This window comes from Pleurodeles waltl, chromosome 12 (genome assembly GCF_031143425.1).
Source record: "Pleurodeles waltl isolate 20211129_DDA chromosome 12, aPleWal1.hap1.20221129, whole genome shotgun sequence".
NCBI classification, from domain to species: Eukaryota; Metazoa; Chordata; class Amphibia; order Caudata; family Salamandridae; genus Pleurodeles; species Pleurodeles waltl.
The window spans coordinates 557,314,475-557,331,938 of record NC_090451.1 but is presented as its reverse complement, the minus strand read 5'-3'; positions in this window follow the sequence as shown (position 1 = coordinate 557,331,938).

Genomic DNA, 17,464 nt, shown 5'->3' with positions numbered 1-17,464 from the left:
TATTAGCCTCTACCCATGAGGTCGGCAGTAGGGACCCTGCCTGTACTCCCAGAAATAGACTAAGAAGTTCCTTCCTTAGCTTAAAAAAAAAAGATTTTATAAAATTCAAGGGGAATCTGATCTGCACCTGCTGCTTTCCCACTTGCAAGAGCACTGATTGCTGCGCCAATTTCCTTATCCAACAGAGGGGCTTCCAGCTCGCTTTTGTCTCCCTCCAGCAGCTGCCCCACCGAAATGTTACCCATGTACTGGGATATTTCCTCCTCCTGGGGATATGCTTCTTGTGAGTAGAGTTTTTGATAAATACTTCTAAGCATTTCTAAAATTTCAGGGCCGCCGCTTACTAATTGCCCATCATTATTCTCAAGTGCGCTAATGTTACCATGTGTTACCTTCTGCCTTATTTTTAAAGCCAGCTGCTTACCAACTTTCTCGCTATATTCATAGCATTCCTGCCGATGTGACAGAAACTTGGCCGCTACCTTTTCCGTATATATTTTTGCAGCCTCTGCTTTTGTAACAGTTATCTCGTTTAAAATATCTGACATCTCTACCTTGTTCACTGCCGCCTCCCCCAGTCGTTGCACAGCTGCAATCAGCTTTCTCTGTATTAGCTCTAATTGTTCAATACGCAGTCTATCTTTTCTCACTGCGTACCTCAACGTCTCTCCTCTAACGGCAGCTTTAAACATATCCCATACTATATGGCTAGGGGCAGCGCCCCAATTTATCTAAAAAAAAACTCCGGGATCCACGCCCTTATTTGTTGCACATACATTGGGTCGGCTAGTAATTCTCTATCAAATGACCAAGACCTAGCCTGGGAACCTTCCTTCCCTAAACCCACCACCAAGACCAGCGGGTTGTGGTCCGACATTATTCTAGGATATGTCTGAAATCCTTAGCCCCTCTTGCAGAGATGCTGACATAAAAAAATAATCTAACCTTACTGATTTCTTATGTGGAAAAGATAAAAACGTATGGCCTAATTCTAGCGGCCTGCACCTCTGCCAAACATCAATCAGGCCGAAATTTTATATTAATGTCTGGAGTGCCGAAAAAACGTTGGTTTTCCTCCCATGGTATGTCGTTTGCTCTTGGATGGGGGTTTCGCTATCCAAATGTATATTAAGATCCCCACATATTACTATTGGGGTCGCCCAAGATGAAAGCTTCCTATTAACTAAATCCAAAACCTCCGCATCATCTACATTTGATCCATAAATTGAGTGGATTGTGAATTTTGACCCTCTGGCCAGACACTCCAGCAACACCAACCGACCCGTTTTATCCATAAATAGTTTTAAGACCACTAGAGACCTAATGCGCGTAAGTATAGCTACCCCTCTAGTAGTTGTATTCTGATTTGTATACTCCACCAACTTCCATCCCGGAAATTCCATTAAATGTTTCTGCGCGCTAGCAATATGTGTCTCCTGCATGCAGACAATGTTGGCCTTAAAGGCCTTAAAGCCTTCCTTTACCAGCTGCTGTTTTTTTGTTTACCATCATTGAGCCTGCAACCATTCACTGTAGCTATACACATTTTACTTTCCTGACCCATATTATTAATCTTCTTTTGCACCCTACGTGTACCAACCACCTAGTTTTTCCAGATTCTATGTTGACAAAAACCCTGCCATTACTGCCGTCCTCCCCACTGTGTGCCCTTTTACACCCTCTCCCCCCACCCTGGTCAGCCCCAACCCCCCCCCTCAAAAAAGATAAACCCCCCACCCCTGGCCCACCCTCCTACCTCTACCCCAACAAATGGGATCGCCAGGCCGCTTGGCCCGTAAGGTGGAAGTCGTCCACCCCCCCAGCCCAGCCCGCTTATAGAACAAACATAACCCCAACTCATATCCACCACGACTACCCCCACTAACCATAACGGCAGCAAAATGAAAAAAATCAAAACAAAAAGCAAAACACCGACAGGCGGAGGGAAAGCCCCTAATGAGGAAAGAACATTGAGCTGCACCTATCCTTCGGTCTCCCCCCCCATGTCAGAAGCCCATGGTTCAGCCTATTTTTCTGCCACTTTGCTGTCTCTTAGTTGCTGCAGATATTCCCCAGCTTTAATTTCAGACAAAAAGGTCTGTGTTGCAGCTTTTTAAGTGACTTTTAACCAAGCGGGCTTAGAAGATACGCCTCCACCCCTGCCTCCTGAAAAGGTGCAATAATTTGTCTCAACTGCCATCGTCTCTCTACAGTAGCATGTGCAAAGTCTGGTCTTGAGAAGAAGGATACCTCTTCTACATTAATCCTTGAATTGGGGCGAGTTTTTTCAAACACTGTTTGCCGAAGCAAAAAATTGCGAAGTATATAATGATGGCCATAGGGTAGTTCTGCCCTCTGTTGGTATCCACCACTTAGTTTTTCTTGAAAAGTGGGAATCTGTGTGCTCTCTGAATCTCTGTCTCCCAATTCCATCCAGAAAGGTCTAGGAAAGCTCTCTTGAAAAGCGACACTATATAAACCCTGGTGTCTTTTCCCTCCAGCCCCTCCGCTATGCCCAGAATCCGGAGATTGTTCCATCGTTGATGGTTCTCTGCATCTTGGAGGTTTCCACTGCATATCCAAAATCTGCTGCTCCTGTGCAACCGTCTGCTTAGCTGTAGCCTTTATCTCTGTTTCCAGTGCATCGGTGTGGGTCTCCATTGAAGTAATACGTGTGCTTATGTCATGGCAAGACTTCACCACTCTTTTAATGGAAGACTGTAGTTGTTTATTTGTAATTTTAGCGTTCCTGCTCTCTTTTTGTACTTGATCGTGATTGTGTACCATAGTACGAGAAATCAGTTCCAGTAAAGGGTACCCGGCCTGTTCTGAGGGTCCAATTGTTGATCCTACTGGGGTATCATCAGCAATGCTAATTTTTGAAAATGCCTGCTGGGTGGCCATATAGTCCCACTAAAGCTCTCCTACTCCTCCTTGGTCATTCGGTTGCACCCCCCTATACATTGTCCCAAGGTTACCACCATTGCTGAAATGATCAATCGATTTTCTTCTACAGGTCAGTTTATTCGACCCCCAAATACTACCAGCGGAGCTGCATTCTGAATCAGTGTCTGTTAATGGAGTCTCTTAATCTGATTCCTTTGACTGATCAGAGTGAGAGAAGAAACCCTCTGCAGTGTCCACTTGTCCAGTCTCACCAGTAGCCCCCAGTAGTTTATCCTCCTTCCCCCCTCAGCTGGTGCTCAATACTTCCACCTTAGACTTTGGGGGGATCTTTTCCCCATCAATAGTCTCTTGTAGTGCCTCATGTTGGTTTAAGCTGCTAATCCCTTCTGCCCTGGCGACCTCCCCCAGGTCAGCATTCCCCTCCATCAACTGCAATGGGTCTGTTCTGATAACATCCTGTTGGGGGTCCAAATCACTAGTCTGCAAACCTGCATGTATTAGAGTCATACCTGTCCTGGCTGTCTGCTCCTCTGGCCACCATTACTGCGGGATCCTCCAAATCACCATTGCATCCTGAGGGCCCAGCTCCTTCGTTGCGAGGTTTCTTTTGGGGGGGCATCTGCTCTGCCCTCACTGATTGCTTGAACATCGCAGGGACCTGTGCAGCATTATCCTATGATTTCTCCATCGCCGGGGCGCTTTGCTGTACTCCTTTTCCTTGCGTGCTGACTTGGTCTTTGAGGGGGCAGCAGACTGTTTCTTGTCTCTCCTCCCTGCATTGGTCTCCAGACTGGGCTTCCCCCATACCATTCAGGGTGTCCTCGAAGTCTTAGGCGCCATCAGGAACCAGCTGAGCACCTCCGCAGCTCCAACACGAGTGCTAATGCCGGCACAAGATAAAAAAAGCAACAACCGCTGCGGCATGGCTCGAGCGGCCACGGGCCGATCCAAGCGGTACACGGTGCCCCTGGCTGTACTCTACCCTCCAAGGCGTTGTGCCGTGCGAAGCCAGGAAAGCACGGTTACAATGTTGGTTCTGCCTGCAATCATCCCCCGAAATGCAGCTGGCCAGAAATGGAGGCTGCCGTGGTGTCATCGAGCAAGCGGTCCGAGGCTGAAAGGCTAGTCCGAATCAGCTGATTCTCCCGGCCGCCATCTTGGATCCCCGTAACTCTTGTGTGTGCTGTTGTTGATGCTGTTGTGTGTTGTGTGATGCATGTTTAATATGATGATGTCTATGATATCCAGGTGTAGTGTCTTCTGTTAGTGCAGTCTTCCCTCTCTCTGTCAAAATTTCTGGATGCAAAGGATTGGGGGTGTATGTAGGGGTGGGTTATATAGTGCTGCGATCAGGTGTGTTTGTGTGTGTGTTTGTGTATCAGGTGTGGGGTATTCATATTGTCCAATGTGGTGTTGTGTTCTGCTGGACGTGCGTGTTTGACCTGTGTCGATTCGGACCACCAATGGATTACCGCCTTGCAATGACCGCAGTGCTGATTTGTGAGTCCTAATATGGAGGGCGGGATGTTGTCGGCGTGGTGGTGCTGGCAGCGGAACCGCCTCTCTCCCGCCATCGAGCATGGGCTGAGAATGTCAGATTTTTGGTGTTTTCTGGGCGGTGTTCTGTTGGTGACTCTTAATGCGGCAGTCTTCAGACCACCATCACTGGCGGTCTTCCAGTGCCTGTTTAGACTGTGGTTTTCAGAAAATAACGCCAAAGTCGTAATGAGCACCTGAGCGTCTTGAGTTGGAGGTAGAGTACTCAAAGTAACTTGTTTTATTGTTATTAAGACAAAACTGAGTTGGTATTTGAACAACTAACTTCTATTGGTATGCTTATTCAGACATGTATTTGGGATAGGGCATACCGAAAATGGCAGTATGGACAGGCTTCTTGCTTTGAGAACAGTGAAGTGATGAGCCATTTGCATCTTATCCGTTTAGAGATCACAACTCCAAGAATGCTAACATTAGTATGAGTAATTCATCAGGTCACACTGTGTTTAGTTCAGCTGAGATATTAGCAGCTCTTCACAGCTTTTATACAGATCTATAGTGGGAGGAAGCTCTGTCCTCACAATCAGAGATAGACAATTATTTGTGATCAGTTAGATTGCCTCAGCTAAAAACTGTCGAGTGGGAGGTACTGGGTGCACGCATTACTCTAATTGAGATTAGAAAAGCTTTATTCAACTGGTGTCTGGTGAAGCCCCTGGACCAGACTCTCCCAATAGAGTTTTACAAAGTCTTTTCAGAAATTTTTCCCCTAAGTTTCACAAAGTTAGTCAAGGAGCTAGTCAGCTCTTCTTTTTTCTTTCATCAGTACCTGCATCAAGGGGGGAGGCATATATTGCAATGTTTTTAAGGTAAGGAAAATAATCCCACAACCATGGCTCTAAACGACTCATTTTGCTATTGAATTTCGGTGCTACGATCTCTACTCAAGTTCTTGCCAGTTGGTTGTCATCTGTCTTTTCCGCTTTAGGTTGAGCTTTCAAGACCTCTTGTATACATTACTTTACTTCTTATAGCCCACCTACTGCTTTTCATTTGTTTGTTTCAGTGTTTTTTTTTTATCCTTGCTTGCTGGTGGTCAGTCCTTTCTCTTTTTCCCTCTTTTTTGTCTTCCGTTCCTCCCATGGAGCAGGGACCAAGTACTGTATCTACACGCTTTGGTTCTTTAGCTCTTGGTTGAGGGACTACTTTATTGTTTCTTTCCTGCTCATGTTACACTGTGGGTGCTTCAGGCCCATAGCTGCTTGCATTTTATTGCAGCATTTTGCTCTCCCACCTCCTCTCAAGCTGGTAAAAACCAGCTGGTGTGTTCTGATCAGAGCTGCTGTAATGGGGTGAGCTCTGCTGCTCATTTGGGCTTGTTGCCTAATGCTGTCGCTGAATGGTTACTGTGTTCGGTACGTATGCACGAGCTATATAATTCTCAGGAATGCATTGGTAGCAGTATTTCTATATTGTAGCAGGGTAGTAACGGGCTGCATATTGACGTTTAAAAGAGATGCATCGTTATCCAAAAGAAACAACTATAGAGGCTAGTGCTGACTTCTGCAGTGATTTAAATCCAGTCAAAGCAAACTCTGCCCTTTACCCTACCAGAGTCAATAAGTACGATAAAGATGGGGTACTAATAATATCTATTTGCAGCACTTGAAGACAGCAGAAACACTTTGTAAAACACAATATTCTACATCCTACATAAAGGGCTCTCACTCTTACTCAAGTTAAAAAGGCAATTTGATATTCTGCGTGCCCTCAACCAATTTTTGAACAATTGATTCATGTGCACACGGTGTGATTAGATTCAGCTTTCGATTAGGAGAGCTTAGATAAGAGCGTGTATAAAAAGCTAGTGATCAGGCTGCAAGAACCTGCAAAGCGGAGCGCTGTACACAAGAAGCATGAGCTTGCCTTGCTTTCTACTTCCACTTCCAACTTCAGCTGTTACACGCCTCTCCGACCTACGCTCTGGCACAGTTAGGAGCCTGACATTTTCTACTTCAAACACCCCTGAGATCAGTATTTGTTCACACTTTGGTCCTGTGATCCCACACCCAAGATTTCTTACTCCTTTGAGGGCCGGTGCCACCTACTTAAACAGTTACTTTCCTACGCTTCTATCTATGCACTACAAACTAAACTCCTACACTCCCAGATTCCACTTCCTGTTTGAGTTGTCTACAGATGGGTGACTCCGGGAGCCCCTTTGTCCACCCTTTCTACACTCCCATCCCTCCCTTCGGAATTCATGAGCCATAAATGGTTCCTCTTCTTTTTGCAACCTCTGAGTCACCCCCTCCCCTTGCTCCCACCACTACCCCCCTTTTAGTGTTGTTGTTCTGTTGGTCGATGCAACTGCTGAAATCACTGGCGCCCATCCTCAGAGCTGACCTGTCTCTGTAAAATGATTAAATTCCTAATTACTGTAAGAAGTACGCAGTGTCCCCCTACTGTACAGTGCCCGACTACATGCTTTATGAACAGTCCATAATCAAATAAATCTTTATTTGGTTGAAGATCATAAAAGCACAATAAAAGCAATAAGAAGCATATTCATATTACACATAAAAACCTATTACAATAATTAATATACAATATAATAATAAGTCAAAACTTTCACAATTGTCTAAATTGACTCATACCTCCTCCTAATTTTAACAGCTCCCTTAAAATAGCTGAGTGCAGCAGAACATATTTCCAGGGTGGCTAAACTTTGTAAATGCCTCAAACCTTTCTTATATGATTTACAGTCCTCATTTAAAAGAACCTGACTTATAAATTGAATTTGCAATGAACTATATAAACTACAAAAAAGCATAAAATGAACAGTTGTTTGGGATGAGGCTCCATCATATGGGCAAAATGGCAAGGATGGAAACCAAGTACCTACCGTTGGAAAGGCAGCTAGGAAATTAACTTTGTTTATGTGCAACTTGGTCAAGTAAAATCTTGTTTCCAAATTATCAATCCAATATAAGTAGGGTTCTGTGCCTGAGGTAGTAATTAGAAGAGGATAATTCATAACTGAATTCATATCCAGTGTCTTTTCTATTCTGTTCTCCTCTCTATATGACAAAAAATTATTCATTTCTAACTCTTTAGTTTGTGAGCCGATGGTGCCTGGATTATCAAACAGAGGGGCCATTCCCACGGCATAACAAGTTATTTTAACATAACCCACCCAGGGCCCACTTTATCCAGCTTTAGACAGTCAGTCAAAAATGTCCTTGAAAGGACTGCCTCTAAAGTATTCCAGATCTTAACCCACAATAAAAGTGGGACCATGGTTAGTCGATTGTCCAGAAAACCCAGGCCTAACTATAAGTGGGGAACAAAACTTGCAGTGCTCTGAAGGACAGCTAAAAGTTTGTTCAAAAACCTACTTTCCACTGTCTGTAATTTCCCTGAGTCTATATACCCCCATAACTAGCACCATTGACTCCCGTTGACAGACATTTACTATTTTACAATGTGATCATATGCTTGATGGGCTTATGACCTAGCTGTTTGGCAAACTTTGAGATTGCATCACAAGCTGGAGTCATCTTCTGAACTCATTGGGAAACCAACCTATTCCATGAGCCGTTGGCTTAAATTAAAAGACCTAGATAATAAAAGATCCTACTTAAGTTATATGGGCATTATCCAAGTGAAACTGCATTGATCTAGTGTTCCTTGACCCATACATCATGGCAAATGATTTTGTTTAACCTTTAGGCCAAGTGTGGACATAAAAAAGTTAAAACCATTTAAAAGTCTCTGTAGTCCATTTGCAGTTACGGCTAAAAGAACTGCATCATCCACGTAAAGAAGTACAGGGACGGCATAGTTACCAGCAAGAGGGACATCTGGAGTACAAGTGCCAAGGTAACTTTCCAAAGCATTTATGTAAAACAGGAACAAAAAGGGGGCCAATATACAACCCTGTTTTACACCTCTTGTGATCTTGATAAGATTAGTACAATCCTTACTAAATTAATGAGGGAAGGCTCAACTCCCGCCTGGGCCATGAGTTCTCATAATTTCCTTCTGTCAACCATCTTGAAGATACCGGAGAGGTCCATAAAAGCCATATGGATAGCACCTCCCCTGGCTTTGACATAATTTCCTAAGACTGGGTGTAAGTTAAGGGCTTGTTCAACCGTCCCATGAGCTGTCCTATATCTGCTTTGGGCTTGTTAAAAAAAGGATTTCGCTGCGGCCCAGTCCTCTAGTTTATCTAAAATCACCCAACCCATAATTTTTTAAGATTAATTTAATAACGAGATCTAGCGATATCAAGTGGGCAAGTTCCGATATCCCTTTTTGAACACAGGGACTATTATGTACTCACACCAAGAGTTAATTAATTCTGTGTTGACTGCAGATCTTCATTTTGTTTTTTAATTAATGGGGCCCAAAAATCAATATTTTGCTTGATTAGATCAATGGGCACCGTTTCAGGACCAGGGGCCTTCCCACTGGCCGAGCAAGCTATTGCCTTTGATACTGATGCCGATTCTATACATTCTGTTTTCCATTGCTCATTAAAATACAGTTTCTCTATATAACCATAATTTTCTTGGTTCCTGTCTACAATAGGTGGGCTAAAAACTTAAAAGTGAACAACCTAATCATGCACGAGGATATAAAAATTTACACCAGCATCCGATCTGTCTGAAAAAAAAGGACGGTTAACTATTTCCTAAAATAACTTCTTATCCCTAGTTTGGGCAGCTTTATCCAGGTCCTCCCATGCTTTCATCCTAAGCTCTTGTTTTCTACGTTCAGTGGCACTTTTATACTTATTCCGAGCCTCTCCAATGTCTTACATATCATGTGGATTCTTTTTAATAGCTGTTTTTTAAGGCCTTCAGGGCAGTGATGCACCCCGCATTGAACCATGTATATGGAGAACCTTGTTTCAAAAATGTTTTCTTAATTAACATTTCCGACACTGTTTCACAAATACAATAAATCTCTCCCTAATAGCCTTATGCTCGGCATTAAGTGAGAGGCAACACTCTAGTTCATTTTTGACTAAATTAAAAAGGCCCACCAAAAAACTATTTGGATCTGCAGTTGCCCATTTCACAAGGACCCCTTTATTGGCACTATAATGCACAAAGGGTCTTGGCAAATCAGGTGGTTGACGAGATAAACCAATAAAGTTGAAAAAGGTAAATTGTATTAGTTAATAAAAACCATAAAATGATCCATCACCATTACATCATATAAAACCATAAAAAATATATTAAATAAAAGCTCATGGTCAGTGCAATAAAAATGTAAGACTATTGACTCCATAATAGTATATATATTCTCTCTCCTAATGTTGTCTAAATTTACTGAAGTTACCAAAATAATCCATCATCATTACATCATACAAAACCTTATAGAATGTGGTCAGTAAAAGGCTCACAATCAGTGCAATAAACTTAGCCACCCCTTTCAGCTCCAATAAATCTAATTAAGGACAATTAAAGAAATGAAGAATTGTCAAACCAATGACAGTGTTTGTATTCGCTCCCCTAATATTATTCAAATTTACTAGGGTTTAAATGGGTTTCTGGAAGGCGCCAAATCCTAGTACAGATTTTTGAGGGGTGATTAGGGACATAAAGATTTCCAGAAATTGGACCAACCTGATTTTTAATGTTACATTTCTTGGATTGAGTGCCTCAATTAGGGTCATCTACATGTTCTAACCCCTAATGCATTAAATTCCTTCTTCAGCATTTGTCTTCTATAAATGGCCAGAGATGGGTATAGGCATACCACGTGCCCCAAAGTACCTACCGTGAGATGACATAGGCGGCATTCTAGGTTGCATCTTTGTGACGCCAACTTCCATTTTGGTATAAAGTCTAACGTTGGCAGGTCGCCCAGTCTTGGCCTTAAGAAGTGTTGTTTGATTTTCGATAAATAAGAAGCATCCAGCAAAAGGGATTCAATAGGTGTTTTGTATGAATTAAGGACCAGCCAACCGTGGGACCTTTTGGATAATTCCTCCCTGTCTTCTAGCTAACTACAAAGTTTGCTAGCTTTGTTCACTATTTTCCTAAAAGCTAGACCAGGGACCATTTGGTCCCATGTGTCTGCTATGCCCAAACTGTTTATGATTGTTTCTAAATACTTTTTATAGCTGTTATTGCCCCATTCAAGATTGATTTCTTTCCATACTACGTTGGCCAACGTTCCTTTTGGAGCGTGGCACATTTTATAACAGCATTTGATCAAAGCCGCAAGGGGCTAAAGTCTGCTTTACAAGCATGAACTGTATTCTCACCTGGGCCGGTCATGCTGATCCGAGTACCTGGAATACCTACTTGTAGGCCCTTACCAGGAGTTTATCTAGGAGGACTGCTTCCAACCCCCACAGTATTTCAGTTCCATATGCGAGAGTTGGGAGCACTTTTACTCTCATTACAGATGTCAACGGTTTCATTGTATTACCTCGAACGTCATTTGGTAGAGTTCTCAATGCATAGATGAGTGCTTGTGCCTTAGTTTTCATCGCTTCTCTATGGGACTCATATTTGCCCCTTACATCTATCAGAACCCCTAGGTACCGATAAGAGGCTGCTTCCTCTATGATCTTTTCATTCAAATACTATTTGTGTTAATTAAAGGATCTCTGGTTGAGGTCTAGCATTTTGGTTTTACTTTGATTAATTTCTAATTCGTTAGCTCCCGCCTTTCCTGCTGGCGTGTTTTAAAGGACCATATTTCTCTTTTCAAGTACCTCCTTTGCTCTCGAAGGATGCTTAGCAGTGATTTATCCTCAGGGTGCTTACGCAATCGCTTCAATAACCTACCTACCGCCGCTTTCCTTATACAAATTGGTCTTGGCAGGTAAATGCTATTGCGATGCATCAATTGAACTCCCTTTTTTGTTTTTTCCTGGGGACCATGGCTTATAAGATCCTTGACAAAGACTCCCAAGCCCTTGTTAAATTAGAAGGGTCCATTACCAAGGATTCAAGTCTCGACAACACCGCCTCCGCTTGGCTATCAATGAAATTAGATGACCATTTCAATTGTTAGAGATTTTTGGTGCCAATCATCCCTTTGAGACATACCACTTTCTCCAGTTTATGTACCGTTGTTTGAATCTTGATTGCCTGTGGTTTGTGGTCCCTTTCTACGCAATCCAAAATCTTAAACTCAGCAACAAATTTATATAATGACGGATTGACCAGTAAGTAATCTAAAGACAAAACCTTTTTCCTGACGATCTAGTCCATAAGGGTGGTGTGTCGGCCCAGCTCTGTCCATTTAACGTGACTAGGCCAACAGACTCACTAATCTTTATTAATTTCTCTCCAATCTTATCTTTCCTTATATTCAATGGGACACTTTGTATTAGCATGGGTGGTACTGTTTGAATATGGATTATGGAATAGGTTAAGATTAAACTCACCCAAAATTAACCAGTGTGCCGGATGTGTTATGCTTTTTATATGCACTAGATGCTTTATCAAGTTGTTAGCTTCGGCTGATTTCTTTTTTTGGGTTAATATATACGTTGATTAAAATCAATAGGTCATGTGCTGTTGTGTCCCAACCATATAGTCAAACCAGTTAAAATGGTAGATCTCCCCCATTAGGTTCAGCGAGGATACTTGTGCTGACATATGTCACTAAGCTCCCCTTTGCCCTTCCAGACCTGCTGTTTTTCACTGCTGGTTTGATAAATTCTGTATAGCTGATTAGTGGTATGGACACTTGGGCCCATGATTCCTGTATCATTATAATGTCATATGAGCTCAAGAACGAATTATACTCTGCTGAAACACAGTTTAAACCAACATATAATGGAAGGGGTGCAAATACCGTGATTGATTATGTTTTAATGTCAACTCACTTTGCACACTACCTTATGAATTATACTCTGCATGACATCGCAATTAGCGACCATTATCCTCAGAGCCTGAACCTCCTAATAACCCCCCTTACAGCAGATAGAGATGACAGGGCCACTCTGATAGATGACATTAAATTAATGCCGCGTAATGGATATACCCTGAAATGGTCACAGACTGACCCCGAGTCTCTGCTGAAACAGTTACTAAGCGACTGCAAGCATGCTTTTGCAGATTGTTTAAGTGAGAATCCAGGGCGATGTTTAAGTGCCTTTACATTGATTATGCAAACCATAAAGAAAGCCCTTACTATCAGAAGTGGTAAGTCGGGAAAAATAAGGGCCACTGGATGGTTTGATTATAACTGATCACAAGCACATAGGAAATTGAAAAAGGCTCTAAGAGCCCCAAAAAGATCTTTAACTGAGATACGTAAGTGCAGACAAGAATATAAAGCAGCAACGAAGGGAAGGAAATTGACATTAAAAAGAACTCTGTGGGAAACTCTACACACAGCTAGCCGAACGAAAGATAATATCCTTTTCTGGAAAACAATCAACTCTCCTATGTTTGGGGACAGAGACTCCCTCAGGATGGAAATAGCGATCTCCGAAGAAGACTGGATTGCACACTTTTCTAAAATATATTCGCGGGCTAGCGATGCAAACCCTACATTTTCTGTATACGATCAAGCTCTCCGGGAAGGTACACGCCTGTTCATAACCCCACAATTTAGCCTTGAGGAGGTAGAGGAAGCCATAACTCTAAGTAAATCAGGGGAAAGCTCCGGGCCCCGATGGCGTTCCGATTGATATATACAAGGCCAATATCCAGCTATGGGGGCCTGTACTGACGCAGTCATTGAGAGCCATTTGTATACGAGGTCCCCTACCATCTTGGCGAGACTCCAATATAATTCCAATATATAAAAAAGGTGACCGCCTTAACCTGTTACAGACCAATCTCCTTGCTGGACACAACGGCTAAACTAGCGGGGAGAATTATCTTGAACAGGTTGCAAATATGGGCGGAAGAAAAGAGTGCTTTATCTCCTGTCCAATATGGATTCCGGAAAGGAATTGGGACAGTGGAACAAAGCCTGAATTTAAGTATTATTATTGGAAAGTATACAAGGATTAGAGACGGTAACCTGCATCTGGCTTTCACTGACCTATCATCAGCATTTGACTGTGTACTACATGACAAGCTATGGGATATCCTAAGCAGCATGGGAGTAGAACCAGCCATAATCCAGTTTATACGAGAAATGTACACAGGGTGCAGAGCAAGAGTGAGGTATGGCCTAAAGGGGGAATGTACTCGCCCTTTTGGCATATATAGAGGTGTGCGCAAAGGTTGTGTTCTTGCCCCGTTCCTGTTCTCAATGTACATAAATAACCTAGAAAATGTATTGGCTAGTAACTGCAAAGGTCTACCCCAGATAGGCAACCGTGCTGTCCCGGTTTTACTCTATGCAGACGACGCAGTTTTAATGGCCAGGACCCCGTTAGCTCTACAAAAACTCTTAACTACCTGCATCACATTTATGTCACAACTGGGTCTCACTGTCAATCGCTCAAAAAACTTTTATTATGAACTGTGGTGGGAAACGCGGCAAGTCCTATAATATTACTACCGCGGATGGGAGAGTAGAAACTGCGCGAACCTTCTCTTACCTGGGCATAATGTTCGATAAACAGGGCTCCTAGGCTAATTGTAGGAAGACGAAAAAAGCCCAGCTTATTAAAACAACAATGGCTTTAAGGCTTTTTTCCAAAAGGATAGGGGGGATTACCCCACCAAATATGATAAAAATTTACAAAGCCATGTGCACCCCAGCTGCCATGTACGGGTCTGGAATTTGGGGATATACTAATTGTAACCTGGTGCAGATGGTCGAAAATGATTTTATAAGACATCTATTGATGGTACCAAATGGTACATTATCATACATTATCCACTCAGAACTGGGGCTCTCCTTTATTACAGATTTGATAAAGATTCAACCCTTATTGCTATGGCACAAAGTCTGGACCTCGGAATATACTGAACTAAATAAGGCCATCTTGACTGACTGCATGGAGTCTATATACGCAGCAAGGGTGCCCTGGTTAAGATACATTATGACCTTCTTTGAAAACATGGGCAATAAAGCTTATTACACAAATCCAGCTTCGCTGGAAAAAATCTCTAGGAAGGACATGAGTGCTCTGCCATTAAAATATTTAGAAGATTCAGGATGCGAGGTTGAATCAAAAAAGCCCACCGTCATTTACAATCAAATAATTCTGTCGACGGCGGCCATACAGCCTTATTTGACGAATGTGATAAACCCCGCCACCGTTTTGTTCTTACCAGACTGAGGCTAGATATATTTCATCGTTTAGTGACCTTTCCAACTATGAATGATTGGAGCACCACCCTGAAAGCTTGTCCATGTGATGCAAAGCTCCCCAAACCACAATTCATGTGGTTTTATTCTGTAAATTCTATGCCAAGCAAAGAAAGCGTTTAGTAGCCCCTCTTCTAAGGTTAATTAATCTACCCCAGTGTCGTACCGCGTACGCCAGCCTCCAGGTGCTATCCTCTATTGAGATGTGCGGAACCTTGGCCAACTTTTTATGCTCCGTATTAAATACAAGAAAGCGCATGGGGGTAGCAATGTAATTTTATCTAGTTTATCTAACGGTTCGTATCTAGGAAATTTTTCTTAAAGAAATTTTAAATATTTTTCATGTGCGCATCTTTTTATCATTGTAAATCATTTATATTTTAGTTTATTGTATATTGAAATGTAAAATATTTGATACTTTTATGACTTGTTGAAAATCGAATAAAGTTTGTACTACTACTACTACTACTAATCTTTATTAATTTCTCTCCAATCTTATCTTTCCTTATATTCAATGGGACACTTTGTATTAGCATGGGTGGTACTGTTTGAATATGGATTATGGAATAGGTTAAGATTAAACTCACCCAAAATTAACCAGTGTGCCGGATGTGTTATGCTTTTTATATGCACTAGATGCTTTATCAAGTTGTTAGCTTTGGCTGATTTCTTTTTTTGGGTTAATATATACGTTGATTAAAATCAATAGGTCATGTGCTGTTGTGTCCCAACCATATAGTCAAACCAGTTAAAATGGTAGATCTCCCCCATTAGGTTCAGCAAGGATACTTGTGCTGACATATGTCACTAAGCTCCCCTTTGCCCTTCCAGACCTGCTGGTTTTCACTGCTGGTTTGATAAATTCTGAATAGCTGATTAGTGGTATGGACACTTGGGCCCATGATTCCTGTATCATTATAATGTCATATGAGCTCAAAAATTGAATTATTGCTGGGTCTTCCACTTTTGCCTGCAGGTCTCCTATAGTCCATGAACACATGGTCAGTGCCCTTTCCGAGGGCTGTTCGGTTGCTGTTCAACTATTATGGACCTTTCCTGAAGATAATGCTAGGGGCAGCCAACTCCAATTAGGCAGGGGGACCTGTCTAGATACCAGTTGCCTTCGCCCCTCATCCCTCCATATCTGAACTTTTAACTGCGCTTTGGGCCTTTTATTGGACATTCCCTCTTCATCTCTACTTGCATTGAGTGGATCCTGCACTCCCCATAAAACTGATCATGTGCCTATAGTCTTGTTGGCCCATTGGGCCTTCAGTAATGGAGACGGATATCTGTCCCCTTTATAAGTAACCACCTCAATGCCACAGGTTCTCAGGACCTCCCTCCTTTCCAGAATTTGCTTGGGGAGGGCGGGAGTTGTAATGATAACCAGTGTTGGATCCTTGTGCTGATTACCTCTTGCTCGAATAAACTTAATACCGGCTATGTCTTCCGAAGTTACATGTTTAAGGTCTGGGAGTGCTGTTATACATTTTAAGATGGTAGAACGATTTAATACGTCTGAGGGGGATCTTGAAATGAATTCCGGGATCCAAAGCAGGTGATGCACCTGTTCCTGACTATCCATATTTAATTGACTTGCCAGGTTTACCTGCTTCATGGCGTGATGTTCGATTTTCGCTCTACTTGTGGTATTCGGTGTTAACGGGCTGGCCCTTCCACTTTCCTCCAGGGGAGCATTAGCCAGTAAAGGTGATTGATGCTCTACGTGTGGGACAGGTGTCATGGGGGTGCCTTCTGGATTGAGAACATTTGTTACTGCTATTGCATTGAAATTAGTTTGGGGGGTACTGTCCAATTTGTGCATTACCCTTATGGCCCTGTCTTCCTTACTTGATTCAACGACACCATGGTCTTTGAAATTTTTTGATGGCAGGATCGTTCAAGCTTCCTGCCCTTTCTTGCTCTCTTTTTCTCTCTTTGTCTGTTTTAAAATCGTGGGGTTCTCCAATTTTCCAGGATTATCTACGAATAATGAGTACACTTTGGCTTTCGAGGTCCTTGTGATGGAATGGGCCATGGTATTATTTTCTGTGGAATCCCTTCTGTCTACCGGGGTCAGAGGTGAGGCTGTCTGAAGAATGGAGCGACAGCCCTCTGCTTTCTCTGTAGCGTGAGTCGATGCCAACATGTCAATTTGCAGATTAGCGTGTGTACGCTCCTCTAGCGGGGCAAGGAGGACTTCCTTTAGTATTCCCTCCAAGATTGTTGGCAATTGTGCTAACCTGTCTACCACCTCCTTGCATGTACAGATGGTGAAGTCATTATGTTGACTGATTTGGGCTTTAGTTATCAGGGTGTTTGGTTCTTCCAATTTACCATCTTTTCCAGAAACGAACACTGCCAGTTTATCTAACAGATCTACCTGGATATCCATTTTATTCAAGTGGTACTGAAGGGCCATTACTGTTGCCTGCATGGAGTTCAGAATTGCGGCCCACATATCATTTGTATTCACATTATTTGCCATCGGTGATTGTGGGTTATCCCTATAATCGTCTCTTTGGTCTCTCACTGGGGATTTCACGCATCTTTCTGCCTGTGGTGGGTTTCCTGCCTCTGCCTACTAGACTTTTCTTCACATAACTTTGCTTCCTGTTTTCAAATCCATAAGCCGGGAATGAGTAGAACTTCAAGCCCAGGCTCCAGAGACAGGCTTGCGGTGTCTCTTGCTCCAAGATCTCGGCAGTAGCTACCATCTCCGAATCAGGAGTGGATAGTTTGGCTAGACTTGATGTGGGGGTAAGGATCTTCAGGATCTGAGTTTAAGCAGTTGTTTCTCACAGTC